Genomic DNA, 24980 nt, shown 5'->3' with positions numbered 1-24980 from the left:
TTTCAAATGAACCTACCACCAGGGAGCGCTTGGCTTCCTCTTGCGCCAGAAAAGGCACCGCTGAGATTTGAACTCAGGATCTCCTGTTTACTAGACAGGCGCTTTGACCAACTAAGCCACGGCGCCTTGCTTGGCGCTCCACGACGGGCTCAGGCTGCTGTTTTCTCTTCGGTTAGGTGCTTTAAGGTTTTCAAACAAGAAAACACTCGTCCCTGGGTGGGCTCGAACCACCATCCTTTCGGTTAACAGCCGAACGCGCTAACCAATTGCGCCACAGAGACCCTGTCTCCACAGGACCAGGACTCGAAAAAATGGAAGGAAACGCTGGGAGACGTGGGCCAAAACTCCCCATGATGAAGAGGAGGAGGAGCGGCCATACTAATAACTCTTCCTGTGATCTGTCAACGGGAGTTTGGGAAGCAAAGACAACGACTCTGGTGGGACTCCAACCCACAACCTTTGAATGGCTTTTCTTTGCCCTGCCTAGAAGTGGTGGCATGACTCACTTTGAGGGAAAGCAATCAGAGCTTGATTTTGCCAGTTCTGTAAAAGAGTGAGCTCTCACTGCGTCCGCAAGAAAGACGTCCTTTTCCCGATGGAGGGCCACACATAATCTCCGCTGACCCCGACGTGATTTGAACACGCAACCTTCTGATCTGGAGTCAGACGCGCTACCGTTGCGCCACGAGGCCCACGTGCATGCAAGGAGGCAACATTCTGACGTGGACTCTGATGTGCAAACGCTGTGCCGCAAAGTGCGCTCAGAGTACCAACTATGGCGTGAACGCCATCAGGATTGACGTTCCAATGGACGTCGCCAAGCTTCTCCTGGGATTCAACGAGATTAGTGCCTGTGCAACACTACCTGAACGATTCCACAGAACACGTCCCCAAAAACGCAATTCTAATTGCAACCTGACTGAGATCACGCAGACTCAGTCTCGTGACCCCTGCAGCTGTTCATTGAAACCAATCTCATAACAAGTTCACAATCTAACTCCTTCATACGATCCATATTGTCCTTACTTGAACAAATCCATTGTCAAAGGTATTTGGACGGGTGCGTGTTCACTAATGCTGACGATTGGCGAAGTACTTCCATTCTTCAACGAGCAAACCCCGCTACACTTGCCAGGGATTCGCCATACGATCCTTAAGGGTTCGTGTGGGCGAGGAGATTTACATGCGCAAGTTCCACGAAACACCCTGTGTTTTCCGTCCTTCCAGAGCCCGGATAGCTCAGTCGGCAGAGCATCACACTTTTAATCTGAGGGTCCAGGGTTCAAGTCCCTGTTCGGGCGGCGTGCGTTCACACCCTGTCGGAGCGGTCCACCTTTGACTCTCTCTCATATACCTCACTTTGAGGAAGCAATGGAAGCTTTTAATCTTGAGGGTCCAGCTTTCGAGTCCCTGCGTGAGCTGTGTGTTCAAACTACACAGCGTGACTTGGTGGCACGCCTTACTTTGAGACAAAGGACGCAAAAAGCCAGCTGTCACCAAGCTTTCGGCTGAACCTAAAGTTCCCTGACCGGGAATCGAACCCGGGCCGCGGCGGTGAAAGCGCCGAATCCTAGCCACTAGACCACCAGGGAGAGGCTTGAAAGACCGTTGCGTCAGCAAAGGCTTTCTTCTTTCGTATCTCAACTGGAGAGAGAATGGGGGATCGCATGCCTTCCTCGCCAGAAAAAACCCCTCTCTCGTTCACCCTTCGATAGCTCAGTTGGTAGAGCGGAGGACTGTAGGTCAAACGCGGTTAGAAATCCTTAGGTCGCTGGTTCAAATCCGGCTCGAAGGAGGCATGTTTTGGGGTCAAATATTGCCTATCCGACAGCAAGGCTACTCTACCGGCAGGGAAACCCGCCCCCATTTTAAAAGAGGTCTCAAAACAGGTTTCCCTGACCGGGAATCGAACCCGGGCCGCGGCGGTGAGAGCGCCGAATCCTAGCCACTAGACCACCAGGGAGAGCTCTGCTTCCTCGGGCTCACTCTGCTCGCTCACTGTCAAAGATGAGGGCCAAGTTGCAAGGCTAAGCTTTCAAATGAACCTACCACCAGGGAGCGCTTGGCTTCCTCTTGCGCCAGAAAAGGCACCGCTGAGATTTGAACTCAGGATCTCCTGTTTACTAGACAGGCGCTTTGACCAACTAAGCCACGGCGCCTTGCTTGGCGCTCCACGACGGGCTCAGGCTGCTGTTTTCTCTTCGGTTAGGTGCTTTAAGGTTTTCAAACAAGAAAACACTCGTCCCTGGGTGGGCTCGAACCACCATCCTTTCGGTTAACAGCCGAACGCGCTAACCAATTGCGCCACAGAGACCCTGTCTCCACAGGACCAGGACTCGAAAAAATGGAAGGAAACGCTGGGAGACGTGGGCCAAAACTCCCCATGATGAAGAGGAGGAGGAGCGGCCATACTAATAACTCTTCCTGTGATCTGTCAACGGGAGTTTGGGAAGCAAAGACAACGACTCTGGTGGGACTCCAACCCACAACCTTTGAATGGCTTTTCTTTGCCCTGCCTAGAAGTGGTGGCATGACTCACTTTGAGGGAAAGCAATCAGAGCTTGATTTTGCCAGTTCTGTAAAAGAGTGAGCTCTCACTGCGTCCGCAAGAAAGACGTCCTTTTCCCGATGGAGGGCCACACATAATCTCCGCTGACCCCCACGTGATTTGAACACGCAACCTTCTGATCTGGAGTCAGACGCGCTACCGTTGCGCCACGAGGCCCACGTGCATGCAAGGAGGCAACATTCTGACGTGGACTCTGATGTGCAAACGCTGTGCCGCAAAGTGCGCTCAGAGTACCAACTATGGCGTGAACGCCATCAGGATTGACGTTCCAATGGACGTCGCCAAGCTTCTCCTGGGATTCAACGAGATTAGTGCCTGTGCAACACTACCTGAACGATTCCACAGAACACGTCCCCAAAAACGCAATTCTAATTGCAACCTGACTGAGATCACGCAGACTCAGTCTCGTGACCCCTGCAGCTGTTCATTGAAACCAATCTCATAACAAGTTCAAAATCTAACTCCTTCATACGATCCATATTGTCCTTACTTGAACAAATCCATTGTCAAAGGTATTTGGACGGGTGCGTGTTCACTAATGCTGACGATTGGCGAAGTACTTCCATTCTTCAACGAGCAAACCCCGCTACACTTGCCAGGGATTCGCCATACGATCCTTAAGGGTTCGTGTGGGCGAGGAGATTTACATGCGCAAGTTCCACGAAACACCCTGTGTTTTCCGTCCTTCCAGAGCCCGGATAGCTCAGTCGGCAGAGCATCAGACTTTTAATCTGAGGGTCCAGGGTTCAAGTCCCTGTTCGGGCGGCGTGCGTTCAAACCCTGTCGGAGCGGTCCACCTTTGACTCTCTCTCATATACCTCACTTTGAGGAAGCAATGGAAGCTTTTAATCTTGAGGGTCCAGCTTTCGAGTCCCTGCGTGAGCTGTGTGTTCAAACTACACAGCGTGACTTGGTGGCACGCCTTACTTTGAGACAAAGGACGCAAAAAGCCAGCTGTCACCAAGCTTTCGGCTGAACCTAAAGTTCCCTGACCGGGAATCGAACCCGGGCCGCGGCGGTGAAAGCGCCGAATCCTAGCCACTAGACCACCAGGGAGAGGCTTGAAAGACCGTTGCGTCAGCAAAGGCTTTCTTCTTTCGTATCTCAACTGGAGAGAGAATGGGGGATCGCATGCCTTCCTCGCCAGAAAAAACCCCTCTCTCGTTCACCCTTCGATAGCTCAGTTGGTAGAGCGGAGGACTGTAGGTCAAACGCGGTTAGAAATCCTTAGGTCGCTGGTTCAAATCCGGCTCGAAGGAGGCATGTTTTGGGGTCAAATATTGCCTATCCGACAGCAAGGCTACTCTACCGGCAGGGAAACCCGCCCCCATTTTAAAAGAGGTCTCAAAACAGGTTTCCCTGACCGGGAATCGAACCCGGGCCGCGGCGGTGAGAGCGCCGAATCCTAGCCACTAGACCACCAGGGAGAGCTCTGCTTCCTCGGGCTCACTCTACTCGCTCACTGTCAAAGATGAGGGCCAAGTTGCAAGGCTAAGCTTTCAAATGAACCTACCACCAGGGAGCGCTTGGCTTCCTCTTGCGCCAGAAAAGGCACCGCTGAGATTTGAACTCAGGATCTCCTGTTTACTAGACAGGCGCTTTGACCAACTAAGCCACGGCGCCTTGCTTGGCGCTCCACGACGGGCTCAGGCTGCTGTTTTCTCTTCGGTTAGGTGCTTTAAGGTTTTCAAACAAGAAAACACTCGTCCCTGGGTGGGCTCGAACCACCATCCTTTCGGTTAACAGCCGAACGCGCTAACCAATTGCGCCACAGAGACCCTGTCTCCACAGGACCAGGACTCGAAAAAATGGAAGGAAACGCTGGGAGACGTGGGCCAAAACTCCCCATGATGAAGAGGAGGAGGAGCGGCCATACTAATAACTCTTCCTGTGATCTGTCAACGGGAGTTTGGGAAGCAAAGACAACGACTCTGGTGGGACTCCAACCCACAACCTTTGAATGGCTTTTCTTTGCCCTGCCTAGAAGTGGTGGCATGACTCACTTTGAGGGAAAGCAATCAGAGCTTGATTTTGCCAGTTCTGTAAAAGAGTGAGCTCTCACTGCGTCCGCAAGAAAGACGTCCTTTTCCCGATGGAGGGCCACACATAATCTCCGCTGACCCCCACGTGATTTGAACACGCAACCTTCTGATCTGGAGTCAGACGCGCTACCGTTGCGCCACGAGGCCCACGTGCATGCAAGGAGGCAACATTCTGACGTGGACTCTGATGTGCAAACGCTGTGCCGCAAAGTGCGCTCAGAGTACCAACTATGGCGTGAACGCCATCAGGATTGACGTTCCAATGGACGTCGCCAAGCTTCTCCTGGGATTCAACGAGATTAGTGCCTGTGCAACACTACCTGAACGATTCCACAGAACACGTCCCCAAAAACGCAATTCTAATTGCAACCTGACTGAGATCACGCAGACTCAGTCTCGTGACCCCTGCAGCTGTTCATTGAAACCAATCTCATAACAAGTTCACAATCTAACTCCTTCATACGATCCATATTGTCCTTACTTGAACAAATCCATTGTCAAAGGTATTTGGACGGGTGCGTGTTCACTAATGCTGACGATTGGCGAAGTACTTCCATTCTTCAACGAGCAAACCCCGCTACACTTGCCAGGGATTCGCCATACGATCCTTAAGGGTTCGTGTGGGCGAGGAGATTTACATGCGCAAGTTCCACGAAACACCCTGTGTTTTCCGTCCTTCCAGAGCCCGGATAGCTCAGTCGGCAGAGCATCACACTTTTAATCTGAGGGTCCAGGGTTCAAGTCCCTGTTCGGGCGGCGTGCGTTCACACCCTGTCGGAGCGGTCCACCTTTGACTCTCTCTCATATACCTCACTTTGAGGAAGCAATGGAAGCTTTTAATCTTGAGGGTCCAGCTTTCGAGTCCCTGCGTGAGCTGTGTGTTCAAACTACACAGCGTGACTTGGTGGCACGCCTTACTTTGAGACAAAGGACGCAAAAAGCGGTCCAAGGCGTTGGATTAAGGCTCCAGTCTCTCCGGAGGCGTGGGTTCAAATCCCACCGCAGCCCCTTTTGTAGGGTGCTAACGCCGTCCCATTGCTTTGAAGTCAGTAAGTGGGTTTGAAAAAGTGAACTGTGGCTCGACATGTGCGATTGTATATGATTTTTTGGGACATCGTAGTTATAGTGGCAACTACAGTAGCAAATTTTTTCCTTGAAGTTGAGGGGGTTCAATCCCCAGCCAATACAGACCGTGGAGAGGCATCTCGTCTCTTGTGACGGTCGATAGCATCACGATTAGGCCACGTGTTCCAAACTCCGCAGAAGTATAAACCAGGCTTAGGGCGATTTCTTACTAGTTGGACGTCAGTAGGTGGTGTGGAAAGGTGAACCGTCCCTCGAAATACTGTGAGATCATGGAGGTGGTTGTGGGCATTGGTTGTATAGTGGCAAGCATAGCTGCCTTCCAAGCAGTTGACCCGGGTTCGATTCCCGGCCAATGCAGAACGTTGAGAGAGATGTGTTTTATCTTGTGACTTTCAACCGCTTCCAGGCATTAAGAATGTCATGTGAGCTCCCGGACCATCGATCAGCTTCGAGAAGAGCTCGGGGGAAACAACCTCACAACTGGGTAGCGTGGCCGAGCGGTCCAAGGCGTTGGATTTAGGCTCCAGTCTCTCCGGAGGCGTGGGTTCAAATCCCACCGCTGCCACTTTTGTAGGGTGCTAACGCCGTCACATTGCTTTGAAGTCAGTAAGTGGGTTTGAAAAAGTGAACTGTGGCTCGACATGTGCGATTGTATATGATTTTTTGGGACATCGTAGTTATAGTGGCAACTACAGTGGCAACTTTTTTCCTAGAAGTTGATTCAATCCCCAGCGAATACAGACCGTGGAGAGGCATCTCGTCTCTTGTGACGGTCGATAGCTTCACGATTAGGCCACGTGTTCCAAACTCCGCAGAAGTATAAACCAGGCTTAGGGCAATTTCTTACTAGTTGGACGTCAGTAGGTGGTGTGGAAAGGTGAACCGTCCCTCGAAATGCTGTGCGATCATGGAGGCAGTTGTGGGCATTGGTGGGATAGTGGCAATTATAGCTTCCTTCCAAGCCATTGACCCGGGTTCGATTCCCGGCCAATGCAGAACCTTGAGAGAGATGTGTTTTATCTTGTGACGTTCAACAGCTTCCAGGCATTAAGAAAGTCACGTGAGCTCCCGGACGATCGATCAGCTTCGAGAAGAGCTCGGGGGGCAACGACTTGACAACTGGGTAGCGTGGCCGAGCGGTCCAAGGCGCTGGATTAAGGCTCCAGTCTCTCCGGAGGCGTGGGTTCAAATCCCACCGCTGCCACTTTTGTAGGGTTCTAACGCCGTCCCATTGCTTTGAAGTCAGTAAGTGGGTTTGAAAAAGTGAACTGTGGCTCGACATGTGCGATTGTATATGATTTTTTGGGACATCGTAGTTATAGTGGCAACTACAGTGGCAACTTTTTTCCTAGAAGTTGATTCAATCCCCAGCGAATACAGACCGTGGAGAGGCATCTCGTCTCTTGTGACGGTCGATAGCTTCACGATTAGGCCACGTGTTCCAAACTCCGCAGAAGTGTAAACCAGGCTTAGGGCGATTTCTTACTAGTTGGACGTCAGTAGGTGGTGTGGAAAGGTGAACCGTCCCTCGAAATACTGTGCGATCATGGAGGCGGTTGTGGGCATTGGTGGTATAGTGGCAAGCATAGCTGCCTTCCAAGCAGTTGACCCGGGTTCGATTCCAGGCCAATGCAGAACCTTGAGAGAGATGTGTTTTATCTTGTGACTTTCAACCGCTTCCAGGCATTAAGAATGTCACCTGAGCTCCCGGACGAACGATCAGCATCGAGAAGAGCTCGGGGGAAACAACCTCACAACTGGGTAGCGTGGCCGAGCGGTCCAAGGCGCTGGATTTAGGCTCCAGTCTCTCCGGAGGCGTGGGTTCAAATCCCACCGCTGCCACTTTTGTAGGGTGCTAACGCCGTCACATTGCTTTGAAGTCAGTAAGTGGGTTTGAAAAAGTGAACTGTGGCTCGACATGTGCGATTGTATATGATTTTTTGGGGCATCGTATTTATAGTGGCAACTACAGTGGCAACTTTTTTCCTTGAAGTTGACGGGGTTCAATCCCCAGCCAATACAGACCCTGGAGAGGCATCTCGTCTCTTGTGACGGTCGATAGCATCACGATTAGGCCACGTGTTCCAAACTCCGCAGAAGTATAAACCAGGCTTAGGGCAATTTCTTACTAGTTGGACGTCACTAGGTGGTGTGGAAAGGTGAACCGTCCCTCGAAATGCTGTGCGATCACGGAGGCTGTTGTGGGCATCGGTGGTTTAGCGGCAAGCATAGCTGCCTTCCAAGCAGTTGACCCGGGTTCGATTCCCGGCCAATGCAGAACCTTGAGAGAGATGTGTTTTATCTTGTTGCTTTCAACCGCTTCCAGGCATTAAGAATGTCATGTGAGCTCCCGGACCATCGATCAGCTTCGAGAAGAGCTCGGGAGGCAAAGACCTGACAACTGGGTAGTGTGGCCGAGCGGTCCAAGGCGCTGGATTAAGGCTCCAGTCTCTCCGGAGGCGTGGGTTCAAATCCCACCACTGCCACTTTTGTAGGGTGCTAACGCCGTCCCATTGCTTTGAAGTCAGTAAGTGGGTTTGAAAAAGTGAACTGTGGCTCGACATGTGCGATTGTATATGATTTTTTGGGGCATCGTAGTTATAGTGGCAACTACAGTGGCAACTTTTTTCCTTGAAGTTGACAGGGTTCAATCCCCAGCCAATACAGACCGTGGAGAGGTATCTCGTCTCTTGTGACGGTCGAACACATCACAATTAGGCCACGTGTTCCAAACTCCGCAGAAGTGTAAACCAGGCTTAGGGCGATTTCTTACTAGTTGGACGTCAGTAGGTGGTGTGGAAAGGTGAACCGTCCCTCGAAATACTGTGCGATCATGGAGGCGGTTGTGGGCATTGGTGGTATAGTGGCAAGCATAGCTGCCTTCCAAGCAGTTGACCCGGGTTCGATTCCAGGCCAATGCAGAACCTTGAGAGAGATGTGTTTTATCTTGTGACTTTCAACCGCTTCCAGGCATTAAGAATGTCACCTGAGCTCCCGGACGAACGATCAGCATCGAGAAGAGCTCGGGGGAAACAACCTCACAACTGGGTAGCGTGGCCGAGCGGTCCAAGGCGCTGGATTTAGGCTCCAGTCTCTCCGGAGGCGTGGGTTCAAATCCCACCGCTGCCACTTTTGTAGGGTGCTAACGCCGTCACATTGCTTTGAAGTCAGTAAGTGGGTTTGAAAAAGTGAACTGTGGCTCGACATGTGCGATAGTATATGATTTTTTGGGGCATTGTATTTATAGTGGCAACTACAGTGGCAACTTTTTTCCTTGAAGTTGACGGGGTTCAATCCCCAGCCAATACAGACATTGGAGAGGCATCTCGTCTCTTGTGACGGTCGATAGCATCACGATTAGGCCACGTGTTCCAAACTCCGCAGAAGTATAAACCAGGCTTAGGGCAATTTCTTACTAGTTGGACGTCAGTAGGTGGTGTGGAAAGGTGAACCGTCCCTCGAAATGCTGTGCGATCACGGAGGCTGTTGTGGGCATCGGTGGTTTAGCGGCAAGCATAGCTGCCTTCCAAGCAGATGACCAGGGTTCGATTCCTGGCCAATGCAGAACCTTGAGAGAGATTCAAATCATCTTTATTTCGCCATGTATACAGATACTAGGAATTTGATTTGGTATTCTCCATGCAGGCTATAGCATCACAAATAGAACAACAAGACAAAAAAGAAAAACAATTCAAGGACAGATAGTACCAGTGTGAGCAAAATAATAAATAAGAATGGAGGTAATGTTAAATAAAGCGCCGTAAAGTTCATTTCTAAGAGCTATTTAGGAGGGCTATTGTTAGATGTGTTTTATCTTGTGACGTTCAACCGCTTCCAGGCATTAAGAATGTCACGTGAGCTCCTGGACGATCGATCAGCTTCGGGAAGAGCCCGGGGGGGTAAGACCTGACAACGTGGTAGCGTGGCCGAGCGGTCCAAGGCGCTGGATTTAGGCTCCAGTCTCTCCTGAGGCGTGGGTTCAAATCCCACCGCTGCCACTTTTGTAGGGTGCTAACGACGTCCCATTGCTTTGAAGTCAGTAAGTGGGTTTGAAAAAGTGAACTGTGGCTCGACATGTGCGATTGTGTATGATTTTTTGGGGCATCGTGGTTATAGTGGCAACTACAGTGGCAACTTTTTTCCTTGAAGTTGACGGGGTTCAATCCCCAGCCAATACAGACCGTGGAGAGGTATCTCGTCTCTTGTGACGGCCGAACACATCACAATTAGGCCACGTGTTCCAAACTCCGCAGAAGTGTAATCCAGGCTTAGGGCGATTTCTTACTAGTTGGACGTCAGTAGGTGGTGTGGAAAGGTGAACCGTCCCTCGAAATTCTGTGCGATCATGGAGGCGGTTGTGGGCATTGGTGGTATAGTGGCAAGCATAGCTGCCTTCGAAGCAGTTGACCCGGGTTCGATTCCCGGCCAATGCAGAACCTTGAGAGAGATGTGTTTTATCTTGTGACTTTCAACCGCTTCCAGGCATTAAGAATGTCACCTGAGCTCCCGGACGAACGATCAGCATCGAGAAGAGCTCGGGGGAAACAACCTCACAACTGGGTAGCGTGGCCGAGCGGTCCAAGGCGCTGGATTTAGGCTCCAGTCTCTCCGGAGGCGTGGGTTCAAATCCCACCGCTGCCACTTTTGTAGGGTGCTAACGCCGTCACATTGCTTTGAAGTCAGTAAGTGGGTTTGAAAAAGTGAACTGTGGCTCGACATGTGCGATTGTATATGATTTTTTGGGGCATCGTAGTTATAGTGGCAACTACAGTGGCAACTTTTTTCCTTGAAGTTGACGGGGTTCAATCCCCAGCCAATACAGACCGTGGAGAGGTATCTCGTCTCTTGTGACGGTCGAACACATCACAATTAGGCCACGTGTTCCAAACTCCGCAGAAGTGTAAACCAGGCTTAGGGCGATTTCTTACTAGTTGGACGTCAGTAGGTGGTGTGGAAAGGTGAACCGTCCCTCGAAATATTTTGCGATCATGGAGGCGGTTGTGGGCATTGGTGGTATAGTGGCAAGCATAGCTGCCTTCCAAGCAGTTGACCCGGGTTCGATTCCCGGACAATGCAGAACCTTGAGAGAGATGTGTTTTATCTTGTGACTTTCAACCGCTTCCAGGCATTAAGAATGTCATGTGAGCTCCCGGACCATCGATCAGCTTCGAGAAGAGCTCGGGAGGCAAAGACCTGACAACTGGGTAGAGTGGCCGAGCGGTCCAAGGCGCTGGATTAAGGCTCCAGTCTCTCCGGAGGCGTGGGTTCAAATCCCACCACTGCCACTTTTGTAGGGTGCTAACGCCGTCCCATTGCTTTGAAGTCAGTAAGTGGGTTTGAAAAAGTGAACTGTGGCTCGACATGTGCGATTGTATATGATTTTTTGGGGCATCGTAGTTATAGTGGCAACTACAGTGCCAACTTTTTTCCTTGAAGTTGACAGGGTTCAATCCCCAGCCAATACAGACCGTGGAGAGGTATCTCGTCTCTTGTGACGGTCGAACACATCACAATTAGGCCACGTATTCCAAACTCCGCAGAAGTGTAAACCAGGCTTAGGGCAATTTCTTACTAGTTGGACGTCAGTAGGTGGTGTGGAAAGGTGAACCGTCCCTCGAAATGCTGTGTGATCATGGAGGCTGTTGTGGGCATTGGTGGTATAGTGGCAAGCATAGCTGCCTTCCAAGCAGTTGACCTGGGTTCGATTCCCGGCCAATGCAGAACCTTGAGAGAGATGTGTTTTATCTTGTGACTTTCAACCGCTTCCAGGCATTAAGAATGTCACGTGAGCTCCTCGACGATCGATCAGATTTGGGAAGAGCCCGGGGGCTAAGATCTGACAACGTGGTAGCGTGGCCGAGCGGTCCAAGGCGCTGGATTTAGGCTCCAGTCTCTCCGGAGGCGTGGGTTCAAATCCCACCGCTGCCACTTTTGTAGGGTGCTAACGCCGTCACATTGCTTTGAAGTCAGTAAGTGGGTTTGAAAAAGTGAACTGTGGCTCGACATGTGCGATAGTATATGATTTTTTGGGGCATCGTATTTATGGTGGCAACTACAGTGGCAACTTTTTTCCTTGAAGTTGACGGGGTTCAATCCCCAGCCAATACAGACCGTGGAGAGGCATCTCGTCTCTTGTGACGGTCGATAGCATCACGATTAGGCCACGTGTTCCAAACTCCGCAGAAGTATAAACCAGGCTTAGGGCAATTTCTTACTAGTTGGACGTCAGTAGGTGGTGTGGAAAGGTGAACCGTCCCTCGAAATGCTGTGCGATCACGGAGGCTGTTGTGGGCATCGGTGGTTTAGCGGCAAGCATAGCTGCCTTCCAAGCAGATGACCAGGGTTCGATTCCTGGCCAATGCAGAACCTTGAGAGAGATTCAAATCATCTTTATTTCGCCATGTATACAGATACTAGGAATTTGATTTGGTATTCTCCATGCAGGCTATAGCATCACAAATAGAACAACAAGACAAAAAAGAAAAACAATTCAAGGACAGATAGTACCAGTGTGAGCAAAATAATAAATAAGAATGGAGGTAATGTTAAATAAAGCGCCGTAAAGTTCATTTCTAAGAGCTATTTAGGAGGGCTATTGTTAGATGTGTTTTATCTTGTGACGTTCAACCGCTTCCAGGCATTAAGAATGTCACGTGAGCTCCTGGACGATCGATCAGCTTCGGGAAGAGCCCGGGGGGGTAAGACCTGACAACGTGGTAGCGTGGCCGAGCGGTCCAAGGCGCTGGATTTAGGCTCCAGTCTCTCCTGAGGCGTGGGTTCAAATCCCACCGCTGCCACTTTTGTAGGGTGCTAACGACGTCCCATTGCTTTGAAGTCAGTAAGTGGGTTTGAAAAAGTGAACTGTGGCTCGACATGTGCGATTGTGTATGATTTTTTGGGGCATCGTGGTTATAGTGGCAACTACAGTGGCAACTTTTTTCCTTGAAGTTGACGGGGTTCAATCCCCAGCCAATACAGACCGTGGAGAGGTATCTCGTCTCTTGTGACGGCCGAACACATCACAATTAGGCCACGTGTTCCAAACTCCGCAGAAGTGTAATCCAGGCTTAGGGCGATTTCTTACTAGTTGGACGTCAGTAGGTGGTGTGGAAAGGTGAACCGTCCCTCGAAATTCTGTGCGATCATGGAGGCGGTTGTGGGCATTGGTGGTATAGTGGCAAGCATAGCTGCCTTCGAAGCAGTTGACCCGGGTTCGATTCCCGGCCAATGCAGAACCTTGAGAGAGATGTGTTTTATCTTGTGACTTTCAACCGCTTCCAGGCATTAAGAATGTCACCTGAGCTCCCGGACGAACGATCAGCATCGAGAAGAGCTCGGGGGAAACAACCTCACAACTGGGTAGCGTGGCCGAGCGGTCCAAGGCGCTGGATTTAGGCTCCAGTCTCTCCGGAGGCGTGGGTTCAAATCCCACCGCTGCCACTTTTGAAGGGTGCTAACGCCGTCACATTGCTTTGAAGTCAGTAAGTGGGTTTGAAAAAGTGAACTGTGGCTCGACATGTGCGATTGTATATGATTTTTTGGGGCATCGTAGTTATAGTGGCAACTACAGTGGCAACTTTTTTCCTTGAAGTTGACGGGGTTCAATCCCCAGCCAATACAGACCGTGGAGAGGTATCTCGTCTCTTGTGACGGTCGAACACATCACAATTAGGCCACGTGTTCCAAACTCCGCAGAAGTGTAAACCAGGCTTAGGGCGATTTCTTACTAGTTGGACGTCAGTAGGTGGTGTGGAAAGGTGAACCGTCCCTCGAAATATTTTGCGATCATGGAGGCGGTTGTGGGCATTGGTGGTATAGTGGCAAGCATAGCTGCCTTCCAAGCAGTTGACCCGGGTTCGATTCCCGGACAATGCAGAACCTTGAGAGAGATGTGTTTTATCTTGTGACTTTCAACCGCTTCCAGGCATTAAGAATGTCATGTGAGCTCCCGGACCATCGATCAGCTTCGAGAAGAGCTCGGGAGGCAAAGACCTGACAACTGGGTAGAGTGGCCGAGCGGTCCAAGGCGCTGGATTAAGGCTCCAGTCTCTCCGGAGGCGTGGGTTCAAATCCCACCACTGCCACTTTTGTAGGGTGCTAACGCCGTCCCATTGCTTTGAAGTCAGTAAGTGGGTTTGAAAAAGTGAACTGTGGCTCGACATGTGCGATTCTATATGATTTTTTGGGGCATCGTAGTTATAGTGGCAACTACAGTGGCAACTTTTTTCCTTGAAGTTGACAGGGTTCAATCCCCAGCCAATACAGACCGTGGAGAGGTATCTCGTCTCTTGTGACGGTCGAACACATCACAATTAGGCCACGTATTCCAAACTCCGCAGAAGTGTAAACCAGGCTTAGGGCAATTTCTTACTAGTTGGACGTCAGTAGGTGGTGTGGAAAGGTGAACCGTCCCTCGAAATGCTGTGTGATCATGGAGGCTGTTGTGGGCATTGGTGGTATAGTGGCAAGCATAGCTGCCTTCCAAGCAGTTGACCTGGGTTCGATTCCCGGCCAATGCAGAACCTTGAGAGAGATGTGTTTTATCTTGTGACTTTCAACCGCTTCCAGGCATTAAGAATGTCACGTGAGCTCCTCGACGATCGATCAGATTTGGGAAGAGCCCGGGGGCTAAGATCTGACAACGTGGTAGCGTGGCCGAGCGGTCCAAGGCGCTGGATTTAGGCTCCAGTCTCTCCGGAGGCGTGGGTTCAAATCCCACCGCGGCCACTTTTGTAGGGTGCTAACGCCGTCACATTGCTTTGAAGTCAGTAAGTGGGTTTGAAAAAGTGAACTGTGGCTCGACATGTGCGATTGTGTATGATTTTTTGGGGCATCGTGGTTATAGTGGCAACTACAGTGGCAACTTTTTTCCTTGAAGTTGACGGGGTTCAATCCCCAGCCAATACAGACCGTGGAGAGGTATCTCGTCTCTTGTGACGGCCGAACACATCACAATTAGGCCACGTGTTCCAAACTCCGCAGAAGTGTAATCCAGGCTTAGGGCGATTTCTTACTAGTTGGACGTCAGTAGGTGGTGTGGAAAGGTGAACCGTCCCTCGAAATTCTGTGCGATCATGGAGGCGGTTGTGGGCATTGGTGGTATAGTGGCAAGCATAGCTGCCTTCGAAGCAGTTGACCCGGGTTCGATTCCCGGCCAATGCAGAACCTTGAGAGAGATGTGTTTTATCTTGTGACTTTCAACCGCTTCCAGGCATTAAGAATGTCACCTGAGCTCCCGGACGAACGATCAGCATCGAGAAGAGCTCGGGGGAAACAACCTCACAACTGGGTAGCGTGGCCGAGCGGTCCAAGGCGCTGGATTTAGGCTCCAGTCTCTCCGGAGGCGTGGGTTCAAATCCCACCGCTGCCACTTTTGAAGGGTGCTAACGCCGTCACATTGCTTTGAAGTCAGTAAGTGGGTTTGAAAAAGTGAACTGTGGCTCGACATGTGCGATTGTATATGATTTTTTGGGGCATCGTAGTTATAGTGGCAACTACAGTGGCAACTTTTTTCCTTGAAGTTGACGGGGTTCAATCCCCAGCCAATACAGACCGTGGAGAGGTATCTCGTCTCTTGTGACGGTCGAACACATCACAATTAGGCCACGTGTTCCAAACTCCGCAGAAGTGTAAACCAGGCTTAGGGCGATTTCTTACTAGTTGGACGTCAGTAGGTGGTGTGGAAAGGTGAACCGTCCCTCGAAATATTTTGCGATCATGGAGGCGGTTGTGGGCATTGGTGGTATAGTGGCAAGCATAGCTGCCTTCCAAGCAGTTGACCCGGGTTCGATTCCCGGACAATGCAGAACCTTGAGAGAGATGTGTTTTATCTTGTGACTTTCAACCGCTTCCAGGCATTAAGAATGTCACGTGAGCTCCTCGACGATCGATCAGATTTGGGAAGAGCCCGGGGGCTAAGATCTGACAACGTGGTAGCGTGGCCGAGCGGTCCAAGGCGCTGGATTTAGGCTCCAGTCTCTCCGGAGGCGTGGGTTCAAATCCCACCGCTGCCACTTTTGTAGGGTGCTAACGCCGTCACATTGCTTTGAAGTCAGTAAGTGGGTTTGAAAAAGTGAACTGTGGCTCGACATGTGCGATAGTATATGATTTTTTGGGGCATCGTATTTATGGTGGCAACTACAGTGGCAACTTTTTTCCTTGAAGTTGACGGGGTTCAATCCCCAGCCAATACAGACCGTGGAGAGGCATCTCGTCTCTTGTGACGGTCGATAGCATCACGATTAGGCCACGTGTTCCAAACTCCGCAGAAGTATAAACCAGGCTTAGGGCAATTTCTTACTAGTTGGACGTCAGTAGGTGGTGTGGAAAGGTGAACCGTCCCTCGAAATGCTGTGCGATTACAGGGGCTGTTGTGGGCATCGGTGGTTTAGCGGCAAGCATAGCTGCCTTCCAAGCAGATGACCAGGGTTCGATTCCTGGCCAATGCAGAACCTTGAGAGAGATTCAAATCATCTTTATTTCGCCATGTATACAGATACTAGGAATTTGATTTGGTATTCTCCATGCAGGCTATAGCATCACAAATAGAACAACAAGACAAAAAAGAAAAACAATTCAAGGACAGATAGTACCAGTGTGAGCAAAATAATAAATAAGAATGGAGGTAATGTTAAATAAAGCGCCGTAAAGTTCATTTCTAAGAGCTATTTAGGAGGGCTATTGTTAGATGTGTTTTATCTTGTGACGTTCAACCGCTTCCAGGCATTAAGAATGTCACGTGAGCTCCTGGACGATCGATCAGCTTCGGGAAGAGCCCGGGGGGGTAAGACCTGACAACGTGGTAGCGTGGCCGAGCGGTCCAAGGCGCTGGATTTAGGCTCCAGTCTCTCCTGAGGCGTGGGTTCAAATCCCACCGCTGCCACTTTTGTAGGGTGCTAACGACGTCCCATTGCTTTGAAGTCAGTAAGTGGGTTTGAAAAAGTGAACTGTGGCTCGACATGTGCGATTGTATATGATTTTTTGGGGCATCGTAGTTATAGTGGCAACTACAGTGGCAACTTTTTTCCTTGAAGTTGACGGGGTTCAATCCCCAGCCAATACAGACCGTGGAGAGGTATCTCGTCTCTTGTGACGGTCGAACACATCACAATTAGGCCACGTGTTCCAAACTCCGCAGAAGTGTAAACCAGGCTTAGGGCGATTTCTTACTAGTTGGACGTCAGTAGGTGGTGTGGAAAGGTGAACCGTCCCTCGAAATATTTTGCGATCATGGAGGCGGTTGTGGGCATTGGTGGTATAGTGGCAAGCATAGCTGCCTTCCAAGCAGTTGACCCGGGTTCGATTCCCGGACAATGCAGAACCTTGAGAGAGATGTGTTTTATCTTGTGACTTTCAACCGCTTCCAGGCATTAAGAATGTCATGTGAGCTCCCGGACCATCGATCAGCTTCGAGAAGAGCTCGGGAGGCAAAGACCTGACAACTGGGTAGAGTGGCCGAGCGGTCCAAGGCGCTGGATTAAGGCTCCAGTCTCTCCGGAGGCGTGGGTTCAAATCCCACCACTGCCACTTTTGTAGGGTGCTAACGCCGTCCCATTGCTTTGAAGTCAGTAAGTGGGTTTGAAAAAGTGAACTGTGGCTCGACATGTGCGATTCTATATGATTTTTTGGGGCATCGTAGTTATAGTGGCAACTACAGTGGCAACTTTTTTCCTTGAAGTTGACAGGGTTCAATCCCCAGCCAATACAGACCGTGGAGAGGTATCTCGTCTCTTGTGACGGTCGAACACATCACAATTAGGCCACGTATTCCAAACTCCGCAGAAGTGTAAACCAGGCTTAGGGCAATTTCTTACTAGTTGGACGTCAGTAGGTGGTGTGGAAAGGTGAACCGTCCCTCGAAATGCTGTGTGATCATGGAGGCTGTTGTGGGCATTGGTGGTATAGTGGCAAGCATAGCTGCCTTCCAAGCAGTTGACCTGGGTTCGATTCCCGGCCAATGCAGAACCTTGAGAGAGATGTGTTTTATCTTGTGACTTTCAACCGCTTCCAGGCATTAAGAATGTCACGTGAGCTCCTCGACGATCGATCAGATTTGGGAAGAGCCCGGGGGCTAAGATCTGACAACGTGGTAGCGTGGCCGAGCGGTCCAAGGCGCTGGATTTAGGCTCCAGTCTCTCCGGAGGCGTGGGTTCAAATCCCACCGCTGCCACTTTTGTAGGGTGCTAACGCCGTCACATTGCTTTGAAGTCAGTAAGTGGGTTTGAAAAAGTGAACTGTGGCTCGACATGTGCGATAGTATATGATTTTTTGGGGCATCGTATTTATGGTGGCAACTACAGTGGCAACTTTTTTCCTTGAAGTTGACGGGGTTCAATCCCCAGCCAATACAGACCGTGGAGAGGCATCTCGTCTCTTGTGACGGTCGATAGCATCACGATTAGGCCACGTGTTCCAAACTCCGCAGAAGTATAAACCAGGCTTAGGGCAATTTCTTACTAGTTGGACGTCAGTAGGTGGTGTGGAAAGGTGAACCGTCCCTCGAAATGCTGTGCGATTACAGGGGCTGTTGTGGGCATCGGTGGTTTAGCGGCAAGCATAGCTGCCTTCCAAGCAGATGACCAGGGTTCGATTCCTGGCCAATGCAGAACCTTGAGAGAGATTCAAATCATCTTTATTTCGCCATGTATACAGATACTAGGAATTTGATTTGGTATTCTCCATGCAGGCTATAGCATCACAAATAGAACAACAAGACAAAAAAGAAAAACAATTCAAGGACAGATAGTACCAGTATGAGCAAAATAATAAATAAGAATGGAGGTAATGTTAAATAAAGCGCCGTAAAGTTCATTTCTAAGAGCTATTTAGGAGGGCTATTGTTAGATGTGTTTTATCTTGTGACGTTCAACCGCTTCCAGGCATTAAAAATGTCACGTGAGCTCCTGGACGATCGATCAGCTTCGGGAAGAGCCCGGGGGGGTAAGACCTGACAACGTGGTAGCGTGGCCGAGCGGTCCAAGGCGTTGGATTTAGGCTCCAGTCTCTCCTGAGGCGTGGGTTCAAATCCCACCGCTGCCAATTTTGTAGGGTGCTAACGACGTCCCATTGCTTTGAAGTCAGTAAGTGGGTTTGAAAAAGTGAACTGTGGCTCGACACGTGCGATTGTATATGATTTTTTGGGGCATCGTAGTTATAGTGGCAACTACAGTGGCAACTTTTTTCCTTGAAGTTGACGGGGTTCAATCCCCAGCCAATACAGACCGTGGAGAGGTATCTCGTCTCTTGTGACGGTCGAACACATCACAATTAGGCCACGTGTTCCAAACTCCGCAGAAGTGTAAACCAGGCTTAGGGCAATTTCTTACTAGTTGGACGTCAGTAGGTGGTGTGGAAAGGTGAACCGTCCCTCGAAATGCTGTGCGATCATGGAGGCAGTTGTGGGCATTGGTGGGATAGTGGCAATTATAGCTTCCTTCCAAGCCGTTGACCCGGGTTCGATTCCCGGCCAATGCAGAACCTTGAGAGAGATGTGTTTTATCTTGTGACGTTCAACAGCTTCCAGGCATTAAGAAAGTCACGTGAGCTCCTGGACGATCGATCAGCTTCGAGAAGAGCTCGGGGGGCAACGACTTGACAACTGGGTAGCGTGGCCGAGCGGTCCAAGGCGCTGGATTAAGGCTCCAGTCTCTCCGGAGGCGTGGGTTCAAATCCCACCGCTGCCACTTTTGTAGGGTTCTAACGCCGTCCCATTGCTTTGAAGTCAGTAAGTGGGTTTCAAAAAGTGAACTGTGGCTCGACATGTGCGATTGTATATGATTTTTTGGGACATCGTAGTTATAGTGGCAACTACAGTGGCAACTTTTTTCCTTGAAGTTGATTCAATCCCCAGCCAATACAGACCGTGGAGAGGCATCTCGTCTCTTGTGACGGTCGATAGCTTCACGATTAGGCCACGTGTTCCAAACTCCGCAGAAGTATAAACCAGGCTTAGGGCAATTTCTTACTAGTTGGACGTCAGTAGGTGGTGTGGAAAGGTGAACCGTCCCTCGAAATGCTGTGCGATCATGGAGGCAGTTGTGGGCATTGGTGGGATAGTGGCAATTATAGCTTCCTTCCAAGCCATTGACCCGGGTTCGATTCCCGGCCAATGCAGAACCTTGAGAGAGATGTGTTTTATCTTGTGACGTTCAACAGCTTCCAGGCATTAAGAAAGTCACGTGAGCTCCCGGACGATCGATCAGCTTCGAGAAGAGCTCGGGGGGCAACGACTTGACAACTGGGTAGCGTGGCCGAGCGGTCCAAGGCGCTGGATTAAGGCTCCAGTCTCTCCGGAGGCGTGGGTTCAAATCCCACCGCTGCCACTTTTGTAGGGTTCTAACGCCGTCCCATTGCTTTGAAGTCAGTAAGTGGGTTTCAAAAAGTGAACTGTGGCTCGACATGTGCGATTGTATATGATTTTTTGGGACATCGTAGTTATAGTGGCAACTACAGTGGCAACTTTTTTCCTTGAAGTTGATTCAATCCCCAGCCAATACAGACCGTGGAGAGGCATCTCGTCTCTTGTGATGGTCGAACACATCACAATTAGGCCACGTTTTCCAAACTCCGCAGAAGTATAAACCAGGCTTAGGGCAATTTCTTACTAGTTGGACGTCAGTAGGTGGTGTGGAAAGGTGAACCGTCCCTCGAAATGCTGTGCGATCATGGCGGCTGTTGTGGGCATTGGTGGTATAGTGGCAAGCATAGCTGCCTTCCAAGCAGTTGACCCGGGTTCGATTCCCGGCCAATGCAGAACCTTGAGAGAGATTCAAATCAACTTTATTTCGCCATGTATACAGATACTAGGAATTTGATTTGGTATTCTCCATGCAGGCTATAGCATCACAAATAGAACAACAAGACAAAAAAGAAAAACAATACACGGACAGATAGTACCAGTATGAGCAAAATAATAAATAAGAATGGAGGTAATGTTAAATAAAGTGCCGTAAAGTTCATGTGTAAGAGTTATTTAGGAGGGCTATTGTTAAATATGTTTTATCTTGTGACGTTCAACCGCTTCCAGGCATTAAGAATGTCACGTGAGCTCCTGGACGATCGATCAGCTTCGAGAAGAGCTCGGGGGGCAATGTCCTGACAACTGGGTAGCGTGGCCGAGCAGTCCAAGGCGCTGGATTAAGGCTCCAGTCTCTCCGGAGGCGTGGGTTCAAATCCCACCGTTGCCACTTTTGTAGGGTGCTAACGCCGTACCATTGCTTTGAAGTCAGTAAGTGGGTTTGAAAAAGTGAACTGTGGCTCGACATGTGCGATTGTATATGATTTTTTGGGACATCGTAGTTATAGTGGCAACTACAGTGGCAACTTTTTTCCTAGAAGTTGATTCAATCCCCAGCCAATACAGACCGTGGAGAGGCATCTCGTCTCTTGTGACGGTCGATAGCTTCACGATTAGGCCACGTGTTCCAAACTCCGCAGAAGTATAAACCAGGCTTAGGGCAATTTCTTACTAGTTGGACGTCAGTAGGTGGTGTGGAAAGGTGAACCGTCCCTCGAAATGCTGTGCGATCATGGAGGCAGTTGTGGGCATTGGTGGGATAGTGGCAATTATAGCTTCCTTCCAAGCCATTGACCCGGGTTTGATTCCCGGCCAATGCAGAACCTTGAGAGAGATGTGTTTTATCTTGTGACGTTCAACAGCTTCCAGGCATTAAGAAAGTCACGTGAGCTCCCGGACGATCGATCAGCTTCGAGAAGAGCTCGGGGGGCAACGACTTGACAACTGGGTAGCGTGGCCGAGCGGTCCAAGGCGCTGGATTAAGGCTCCAGTCTCTCCGGAGGCGTGGGTTCAAATCCCACCGCTGCCACTTTTGTAGGGTTCTAACGCCGTCCCATTGCTTTGAAGTCAGTAAGTGGGTTTCAAAAAGTGAACTGTGGCTCGACATGTGCGATTGTATATGATTTTTTGGGACATCGTAGTTATAGTGGCAACTACAGTGGCAACTTTTTTCCTTGAAGTTGATTCAATCCCCAGCCAATACAGACCGTGGAGAGGCATCTCGTCTCTTGTGATGGTCGAACACATCACAATTAGGCCACGTTTTCCAAACTCCGCAGAAGTATAAACCAGGCTTAGGGCAATTTCTTACTAGTTGGACGTCAGTAGGTGGTGTGGAAAGGTGAACCGTCCCTTGAAATGCTGTGCGATCATGGTGGCTGTTGTGGGCATTGGTGGTATAGTGGCAAGCATAGCTGCCTTCCAAGCAGTTGACCCGGGTTCGATTCCCGGCCAATGCAGAACCTTGAGAGAGATTCAAATCAACTTTATTTCGCCATGTATACAGATACTAGGAATTTGATTTGGTATTCTCCATGCAGGCTATAGCATCACAAATAGAACAACAAGACAAAAAAGAAAAACAATACACGGACAGATAGTACCAGTATGAGCAAAATAATAAATAAGAATGGAGGTAATGTTAAATAAAGTGCCGTAAAGTTCATGTGTAAGAGTTATTTAGGAGGGCTATTGTTAAATATGTTTTATCTTGTGACGTTCAACCGCTTCCAGGCATTAAGAATGTCACGTGAGCTCCTGGACGATCGATCAGCTTCGAGAAGAGCTCGGGGGGCAATGTCCTGACAACTGGGTAGCGTGGCCGAGCAGTCCAAGGCGCTGGATTAAGGCTCCAGTCTCTCCGGAGGCGTGGGTTCAAATCCCACCGTTGCCACTTTTGTAGGGTGCTAACGCCGTACCATTGCTTTGAAGTCAGTAAGTGGGTTTGAAAAAGTGAACTGTGGCTCGACATGTGCGATTGTATATGATTTTTTGGGACATCGTAGTTATAGTGGCAACTACAGTGGCAACTTTTTTCCTAGAAGTTGATTCAATCCCCAGCCAATACAGACCGTGGAGAGGCATCTCGTCTCTTGTGACGGTCGATAGCTTCACGATTAGGCCACGTGTTCCAAACTCCGCAGAAGTATAAACCAGGCTTAGGGCAATTTCTTACTAGTTGGACGTCAGTAGGTGGTGTGGAAAGGTGAACCGTCCCTCGAAATGCTGTGCGATCATGGAGGCAGTTGTGGGCATTGGTGGGATAGTGGCAATTATAGCTTCCTTCCAAGCCATTGACCCGGGTTCGATTCCCGGCCAATGCAGAACCTTGAGAGAGATGTGTTTTATCTTGTGACGTTCAACAGCTTCCAGGCATTAAGAAAGTCACGTGAGCTCCCGGACGATCGATCAGCTTCGAGAAGAGCTCGGGGGGCAACGACTTGACAACTGGGTAGCGTGGCCGAGCGGTCCAAGGCGCTGGATTAAGGCTCCAGTCTCTCCGGAGGCGTGGGTTCAAATCCCACCGCTGCCACTTTTGTAGGGTTCTAACGCCGTCCCATTGCTTTGAAGTCAGTAAGTGGGTTTCAAAAAGTGAACTGTGGCTCGACATGTGCGATTGTATATGATTTTTTGGGACATCGTAGTTATAGTGGCAACTACAGTGGCAACTTTTTTCCTTGAAGTTGATTCAATCCCCAGCCAATACAGACCGTGGAGAGGCATCTCGTCTCTTGTGACGGTCGATAGCTTCACGATTAGGCCACGTGTTCCAAACTCCGCAGAAGTATAAACCAGGCTTAGGGCAATTTCTTACTAGTTGGACGTCAGTAGGTGGTGTGGAAAGGTGAACCGTCCCTCGAAATGCTGTGCGATCATGGCGGCTGTTGTGGGCATTGGTGGTATAGTGGCAAGCATAGCTTCCTTCCAAGCAGTTGACCTGGGTTCGATTCCCGGCCAATGCAGAACCTTGAGAGAGATTCAAATCAACTTTATTTCGCCATGTATACAGATACTAGGAATTTGATTTGGTATTCTCCATGCAGGCTATAGCATCACAAATAGAACAACAAGACAAAAAAGAAAAACAATACACGGACAGATAGTACCAGTATGAGCAAAATAATAAATAAGAATGGAGGTAATGTTAAATAAAGTGCCGTAAAGTTCATGTGTAAGAGTTATTTAGGAGGGCTATTGTTAAATATGTTTTATCTTGTGACGTTCAACCGCTTCCAGGCATTAAGAATGTCACGTGAGCTCCTGGACGATCGATCAGCTTCGAGAAGAGCTCGGGGGGCAATGTCCTGACAACTGGGTAGCGTGGCCGAGCAGTCCAAGGCGCTGGATTAAGGCTCCAGTCTCTCCGGAGGCGTGGGTTCAAATCCCACCGTTGCCACTTTTGTAGGGTGCTAACGCCGTACCATTGCTTTGAAGTCAGTAAGTGGGTTTGAAAAAGTGAACTGTGGCTCGACATGTGCGATTGTATATGATTTTTTGGGACATCGTAGTTATAGTGGCAACTACAGTGGCAACTTTTTTCCTAGAAGTTGATTCAATCCCCAGCCAATACAGACCGTGGAGAGGCATCTCGTCTCTTGTGACGGTCGATAGCTTCACGATTAGGCCACGTGTTCCAAACTCCGCAGAAGTATAAACCAGGCTTAGGGCAATTTCTTACTAGTTGGACGTCAGTAGGTGGTGTGGAAAGGTGAACCGTCCCTCGAAATGCTGTGCGATCATGGAGGCAGTTGTGGGCATTGGTGGGATAGTGGCAATTATAGCATCCTTCCAAGCCATTGACCCGGGTTCGATTCCCGGCCAATGCAGAACCTTGAGAGAGATGTGTTTTATCTTGTGACGTTCAACAGCTTCCAGGCATTAAGAAAGTCACGTGAGCTCCCGGACGATCGATCAGCTTCGAGAAGAGCTCGGGGGGCAACGGCTTGACAACTGGGTAGCGTGGCCGAGCGGTCCAAGGTGCTGGATTAAGGCTCCAGTCTCTCCGGAGGCGTGGGTTCAAATCCCACCGCTGCCACTTTTGTAGGGTTCTAACGCCGTCCCATTGCTTTGAAGTCAGTAAGTGGGTTTCAAAAAGTGAACTGTGGCTCGACATGTGCGATTGTATATGATTTTTTGGGACATCGTAGTTATAGTGGCAACTACAGTGGCAACTTTTTTCCTTGAAGTTGATTCAATCCCCAGCCAATACAGACCGTGGAGAGGCATCTCGTCTCTTGTGATGGTCGAACCCATCACAATTAGGCCACGTTTTCCAAACTCCGCAGAAGTATAAACCAGGCTTAGGGCAATTTCTTACTAGTTGGACGTCAGTAGGTGGTGTGGAAAGGTGAACCGTCCCTCGAAATGCTGTGCGATCATGGTGGCTGTTGTGGGCATTGGTGGTATAGGGGCAAGCATAGCTGCCTTCCAAGCAGTTGACCCGGGTTCGATTCCCGGCCAATGCAGAACCTTGAGAGAGATGTGTTTT

General features: G+C 49.9%; 57 non-coding genes across 57 annotated transcripts; 46 read left to right on the top strand and 11 right to left on the bottom strand.

Annotated features, from left to right (window-relative positions):
- Positions 1–52: 52 nt before the first annotated feature.
- trnat-agu (transfer RNA threonine (anticodon AGU)) lies at positions 53–126 on the bottom strand. The gene has a single exon. It is a non-coding gene; the product is annotated as a tRNA-Thr (tRNA).
- An 81-nt stretch (positions 127–207) lies between these two features.
- trnan-guu (transfer RNA asparagine (anticodon GUU)) lies at positions 208–281 on the bottom strand. Its single transcript has one exon. It is a non-coding gene; the product is annotated as a tRNA-Asn (tRNA).
- A 339-nt stretch (positions 282–620) lies between these two features.
- Positions 621–692, bottom strand: trnaw-cca (transfer RNA tryptophan (anticodon CCA)). Its single transcript has one exon. It is a non-coding gene; the product is annotated as a tRNA-Trp (tRNA).
- A 1013-nt stretch (positions 693–1705) lies between these two features.
- On the top strand, positions 1706–1795 carry trnay-gua (transfer RNA tyrosine (anticodon GUA)). Its single transcript is given in 2 exon segments — positions 1706–1742; positions 1760–1795. It is a non-coding gene; the product is annotated as a tRNA-Tyr (tRNA).
- A 96-nt stretch (positions 1796–1891) lies between these two features.
- trnae-cuc (transfer RNA glutamic acid (anticodon CUC)) lies at positions 1892–1963 on the bottom strand. The gene has a single exon. It is a non-coding gene; the product is annotated as a tRNA-Glu (tRNA).
- Positions 1964–2085: 122 nt separating this feature from the next.
- On the bottom strand, positions 2086–2159 carry trnat-agu (transfer RNA threonine (anticodon AGU)). Its single transcript has one exon. It is a non-coding gene; the product is annotated as a tRNA-Thr (tRNA).
- Positions 2160–2240: 81 nt separating this feature from the next.
- Positions 2241–2314, bottom strand: trnan-guu (transfer RNA asparagine (anticodon GUU)). Its single transcript has one exon. It is a non-coding gene; the product is annotated as a tRNA-Asn (tRNA).
- A 339-nt stretch (positions 2315–2653) lies between these two features.
- Positions 2654–2725, bottom strand: trnaw-cca (transfer RNA tryptophan (anticodon CCA)). Its single transcript has one exon. It is a non-coding gene; the product is annotated as a tRNA-Trp (tRNA).
- Positions 2726–3261: 536 nt separating this feature from the next.
- trnak-uuu (transfer RNA lysine (anticodon UUU)) lies at positions 3262–3334 on the top strand. Its single transcript has one exon. It is a non-coding gene; the product is annotated as a tRNA-Lys (tRNA).
- Positions 3335–3738: 404 nt separating this feature from the next.
- trnay-gua (transfer RNA tyrosine (anticodon GUA)) lies at positions 3739–3828 on the top strand. The gene is given in 2 exon segments: positions 3739–3775; positions 3793–3828. It is a non-coding gene; the product is annotated as a tRNA-Tyr (tRNA).
- A 96-nt stretch (positions 3829–3924) lies between these two features.
- Positions 3925–3996, bottom strand: trnae-cuc (transfer RNA glutamic acid (anticodon CUC)). The gene has a single exon. It is a non-coding gene; the product is annotated as a tRNA-Glu (tRNA).
- Positions 3997–4118: 122 nt separating this feature from the next.
- On the bottom strand, positions 4119–4192 carry trnat-agu (transfer RNA threonine (anticodon AGU)). The gene has a single exon. It is a non-coding gene; the product is annotated as a tRNA-Thr (tRNA).
- Positions 4193–4273: 81 nt separating this feature from the next.
- Positions 4274–4347, bottom strand: trnan-guu (transfer RNA asparagine (anticodon GUU)). Its single transcript has one exon. It is a non-coding gene; the product is annotated as a tRNA-Asn (tRNA).
- Positions 4348–4686: 339 nt separating this feature from the next.
- trnaw-cca (transfer RNA tryptophan (anticodon CCA)) lies at positions 4687–4758 on the bottom strand. The gene has a single exon. It is a non-coding gene; the product is annotated as a tRNA-Trp (tRNA).
- Positions 4759–5982: 1224 nt separating this feature from the next.
- Positions 5983–6054, top strand: trnag-ucc (transfer RNA glycine (anticodon UCC)). The gene has a single exon. It is a non-coding gene; the product is annotated as a tRNA-Gly (tRNA).
- A 126-nt stretch (positions 6055–6180) lies between these two features.
- trnal-uag (transfer RNA leucine (anticodon UAG)) lies at positions 6181–6262 on the top strand. Its single transcript has one exon. It is a non-coding gene; the product is annotated as a tRNA-Leu (tRNA).
- A 557-nt stretch (positions 6263–6819) lies between these two features.
- Positions 6820–6901, top strand: trnal-aag (transfer RNA leucine (anticodon AAG)). Its single transcript has one exon. It is a non-coding gene; the product is annotated as a tRNA-Leu (tRNA).
- A 358-nt stretch (positions 6902–7259) lies between these two features.
- Positions 7260–7331, top strand: trnag-ucc (transfer RNA glycine (anticodon UCC)). The gene has a single exon. It is a non-coding gene; the product is annotated as a tRNA-Gly (tRNA).
- Positions 7332–7457: 126 nt separating this feature from the next.
- On the top strand, positions 7458–7539 carry trnal-uag (transfer RNA leucine (anticodon UAG)). Its single transcript has one exon. It is a non-coding gene; the product is annotated as a tRNA-Leu (tRNA).
- A 562-nt stretch (positions 7540–8101) lies between these two features.
- trnal-aag (transfer RNA leucine (anticodon AAG)) lies at positions 8102–8183 on the top strand. The gene has a single exon. It is a non-coding gene; the product is annotated as a tRNA-Leu (tRNA).
- A 363-nt stretch (positions 8184–8546) lies between these two features.
- On the top strand, positions 8547–8618 carry trnag-ucc (transfer RNA glycine (anticodon UCC)). The gene has a single exon. It is a non-coding gene; the product is annotated as a tRNA-Gly (tRNA).
- A 126-nt stretch (positions 8619–8744) lies between these two features.
- trnal-uag (transfer RNA leucine (anticodon UAG)) lies at positions 8745–8826 on the top strand. The gene has a single exon. It is a non-coding gene; the product is annotated as a tRNA-Leu (tRNA).
- A 787-nt stretch (positions 8827–9613) lies between these two features.
- trnal-uag (transfer RNA leucine (anticodon UAG)) lies at positions 9614–9695 on the top strand. The gene has a single exon. It is a non-coding gene; the product is annotated as a tRNA-Leu (tRNA).
- Positions 9696–10058: 363 nt separating this feature from the next.
- trnar-ucg (transfer RNA arginine (anticodon UCG)) lies at positions 10059–10130 on the top strand. The gene has a single exon. It is a non-coding gene; the product is annotated as a tRNA-Arg (tRNA).
- A 126-nt stretch (positions 10131–10256) lies between these two features.
- trnal-uag (transfer RNA leucine (anticodon UAG)) lies at positions 10257–10338 on the top strand. The gene has a single exon. It is a non-coding gene; the product is annotated as a tRNA-Leu (tRNA).
- A 363-nt stretch (positions 10339–10701) lies between these two features.
- On the top strand, positions 10702–10773 carry trnag-ucc (transfer RNA glycine (anticodon UCC)). Its single transcript has one exon. It is a non-coding gene; the product is annotated as a tRNA-Gly (tRNA).
- A 127-nt stretch (positions 10774–10900) lies between these two features.
- On the top strand, positions 10901–10982 carry trnal-aag (transfer RNA leucine (anticodon AAG)). The gene has a single exon. It is a non-coding gene; the product is annotated as a tRNA-Leu (tRNA).
- A 363-nt stretch (positions 10983–11345) lies between these two features.
- Positions 11346–11417, top strand: trnag-ucc (transfer RNA glycine (anticodon UCC)). The gene has a single exon. It is a non-coding gene; the product is annotated as a tRNA-Gly (tRNA).
- Positions 11418–11543: 126 nt separating this feature from the next.
- On the top strand, positions 11544–11625 carry trnal-uag (transfer RNA leucine (anticodon UAG)). Its single transcript has one exon. It is a non-coding gene; the product is annotated as a tRNA-Leu (tRNA).
- Positions 11626–12412: 787 nt separating this feature from the next.
- On the top strand, positions 12413–12494 carry trnal-uag (transfer RNA leucine (anticodon UAG)). Its single transcript has one exon. It is a non-coding gene; the product is annotated as a tRNA-Leu (tRNA).
- A 363-nt stretch (positions 12495–12857) lies between these two features.
- Positions 12858–12929, top strand: trnar-ucg (transfer RNA arginine (anticodon UCG)). The gene has a single exon. It is a non-coding gene; the product is annotated as a tRNA-Arg (tRNA).
- A 126-nt stretch (positions 12930–13055) lies between these two features.
- Positions 13056–13137, top strand: trnal-uag (transfer RNA leucine (anticodon UAG)). The gene has a single exon. It is a non-coding gene; the product is annotated as a tRNA-Leu (tRNA).
- Positions 13138–13500: 363 nt separating this feature from the next.
- trnag-ucc (transfer RNA glycine (anticodon UCC)) lies at positions 13501–13572 on the top strand. The gene has a single exon. It is a non-coding gene; the product is annotated as a tRNA-Gly (tRNA).
- A 127-nt stretch (positions 13573–13699) lies between these two features.
- On the top strand, positions 13700–13781 carry trnal-aag (transfer RNA leucine (anticodon AAG)). The gene has a single exon. It is a non-coding gene; the product is annotated as a tRNA-Leu (tRNA).
- Positions 13782–14144: 363 nt separating this feature from the next.
- On the top strand, positions 14145–14216 carry trnag-ucc (transfer RNA glycine (anticodon UCC)). The gene has a single exon. It is a non-coding gene; the product is annotated as a tRNA-Gly (tRNA).
- Positions 14217–14342: 126 nt separating this feature from the next.
- trnal-uag (transfer RNA leucine (anticodon UAG)) lies at positions 14343–14424 on the top strand. The gene has a single exon. It is a non-coding gene; the product is annotated as a tRNA-Leu (tRNA).
- Positions 14425–14787: 363 nt separating this feature from the next.
- On the top strand, positions 14788–14859 carry trnar-ucg (transfer RNA arginine (anticodon UCG)). The gene has a single exon. It is a non-coding gene; the product is annotated as a tRNA-Arg (tRNA).
- Positions 14860–14985: 126 nt separating this feature from the next.
- trnal-uag (transfer RNA leucine (anticodon UAG)) lies at positions 14986–15067 on the top strand. The gene has a single exon. It is a non-coding gene; the product is annotated as a tRNA-Leu (tRNA).
- Positions 15068–15430: 363 nt separating this feature from the next.
- On the top strand, positions 15431–15502 carry trnag-ucc (transfer RNA glycine (anticodon UCC)). Its single transcript has one exon. It is a non-coding gene; the product is annotated as a tRNA-Gly (tRNA).
- A 126-nt stretch (positions 15503–15628) lies between these two features.
- On the top strand, positions 15629–15710 carry trnal-uag (transfer RNA leucine (anticodon UAG)). Its single transcript has one exon. It is a non-coding gene; the product is annotated as a tRNA-Leu (tRNA).
- A 787-nt stretch (positions 15711–16497) lies between these two features.
- On the top strand, positions 16498–16579 carry trnal-uag (transfer RNA leucine (anticodon UAG)). The gene has a single exon. It is a non-coding gene; the product is annotated as a tRNA-Leu (tRNA).
- A 363-nt stretch (positions 16580–16942) lies between these two features.
- trnag-ucc (transfer RNA glycine (anticodon UCC)) lies at positions 16943–17014 on the top strand. The gene has a single exon. It is a non-coding gene; the product is annotated as a tRNA-Gly (tRNA).
- A 127-nt stretch (positions 17015–17141) lies between these two features.
- trnal-aag (transfer RNA leucine (anticodon AAG)) lies at positions 17142–17223 on the top strand. Its single transcript has one exon. It is a non-coding gene; the product is annotated as a tRNA-Leu (tRNA).
- A 363-nt stretch (positions 17224–17586) lies between these two features.
- On the top strand, positions 17587–17658 carry trnag-ucc (transfer RNA glycine (anticodon UCC)). The gene has a single exon. It is a non-coding gene; the product is annotated as a tRNA-Gly (tRNA).
- Positions 17659–17784: 126 nt separating this feature from the next.
- trnal-uag (transfer RNA leucine (anticodon UAG)) lies at positions 17785–17866 on the top strand. The gene has a single exon. It is a non-coding gene; the product is annotated as a tRNA-Leu (tRNA).
- A 787-nt stretch (positions 17867–18653) lies between these two features.
- trnal-uag (transfer RNA leucine (anticodon UAG)) lies at positions 18654–18735 on the top strand. Its single transcript has one exon. It is a non-coding gene; the product is annotated as a tRNA-Leu (tRNA).
- Positions 18736–19297: 562 nt separating this feature from the next.
- On the top strand, positions 19298–19379 carry trnal-aag (transfer RNA leucine (anticodon AAG)). The gene has a single exon. It is a non-coding gene; the product is annotated as a tRNA-Leu (tRNA).
- A 557-nt stretch (positions 19380–19936) lies between these two features.
- On the top strand, positions 19937–20018 carry trnal-aag (transfer RNA leucine (anticodon AAG)). The gene has a single exon. It is a non-coding gene; the product is annotated as a tRNA-Leu (tRNA).
- Positions 20019–20376: 358 nt separating this feature from the next.
- Positions 20377–20448, top strand: trnag-ucc (transfer RNA glycine (anticodon UCC)). The gene has a single exon. It is a non-coding gene; the product is annotated as a tRNA-Gly (tRNA).
- A 352-nt stretch (positions 20449–20800) lies between these two features.
- On the top strand, positions 20801–20882 carry trnal-aag (transfer RNA leucine (anticodon AAG)). Its single transcript has one exon. It is a non-coding gene; the product is annotated as a tRNA-Leu (tRNA).
- A 557-nt stretch (positions 20883–21439) lies between these two features.
- On the top strand, positions 21440–21521 carry trnal-aag (transfer RNA leucine (anticodon AAG)). Its single transcript has one exon. It is a non-coding gene; the product is annotated as a tRNA-Leu (tRNA).
- Positions 21522–21879: 358 nt separating this feature from the next.
- On the top strand, positions 21880–21951 carry trnag-ucc (transfer RNA glycine (anticodon UCC)). Its single transcript has one exon. It is a non-coding gene; the product is annotated as a tRNA-Gly (tRNA).
- Positions 21952–22303: 352 nt separating this feature from the next.
- trnal-aag (transfer RNA leucine (anticodon AAG)) lies at positions 22304–22385 on the top strand. The gene has a single exon. It is a non-coding gene; the product is annotated as a tRNA-Leu (tRNA).
- A 557-nt stretch (positions 22386–22942) lies between these two features.
- Positions 22943–23024, top strand: trnal-aag (transfer RNA leucine (anticodon AAG)). The gene has a single exon. It is a non-coding gene; the product is annotated as a tRNA-Leu (tRNA).
- A 782-nt stretch (positions 23025–23806) lies between these two features.
- trnal-aag (transfer RNA leucine (anticodon AAG)) lies at positions 23807–23888 on the top strand. The gene has a single exon. It is a non-coding gene; the product is annotated as a tRNA-Leu (tRNA).
- Positions 23889–24445: 557 nt separating this feature from the next.
- Positions 24446–24527, top strand: trnal-aag (transfer RNA leucine (anticodon AAG)). The gene has a single exon. It is a non-coding gene; the product is annotated as a tRNA-Leu (tRNA).
- Positions 24528–24885: 358 nt separating this feature from the next.
- Positions 24886–24957, top strand: trnag-ucc (transfer RNA glycine (anticodon UCC)). Its single transcript has one exon. It is a non-coding gene; the product is annotated as a tRNA-Gly (tRNA).
- Positions 24958–24980: the final 23 nt, after the last annotated feature.

This window comes from Osmerus mordax, chromosome 27, assembly GCF_038355195.1.
Source record: "Osmerus mordax isolate fOsmMor3 chromosome 27, fOsmMor3.pri, whole genome shotgun sequence".
Lineage (NCBI taxonomy): Eukaryota > Metazoa > Chordata > Actinopteri > Osmeriformes > Osmeridae > Osmerus > Osmerus mordax.
Note: the sequence above shows the minus strand (reverse complement) of the source record. Positions and strands in the feature narration are given on the sequence as shown.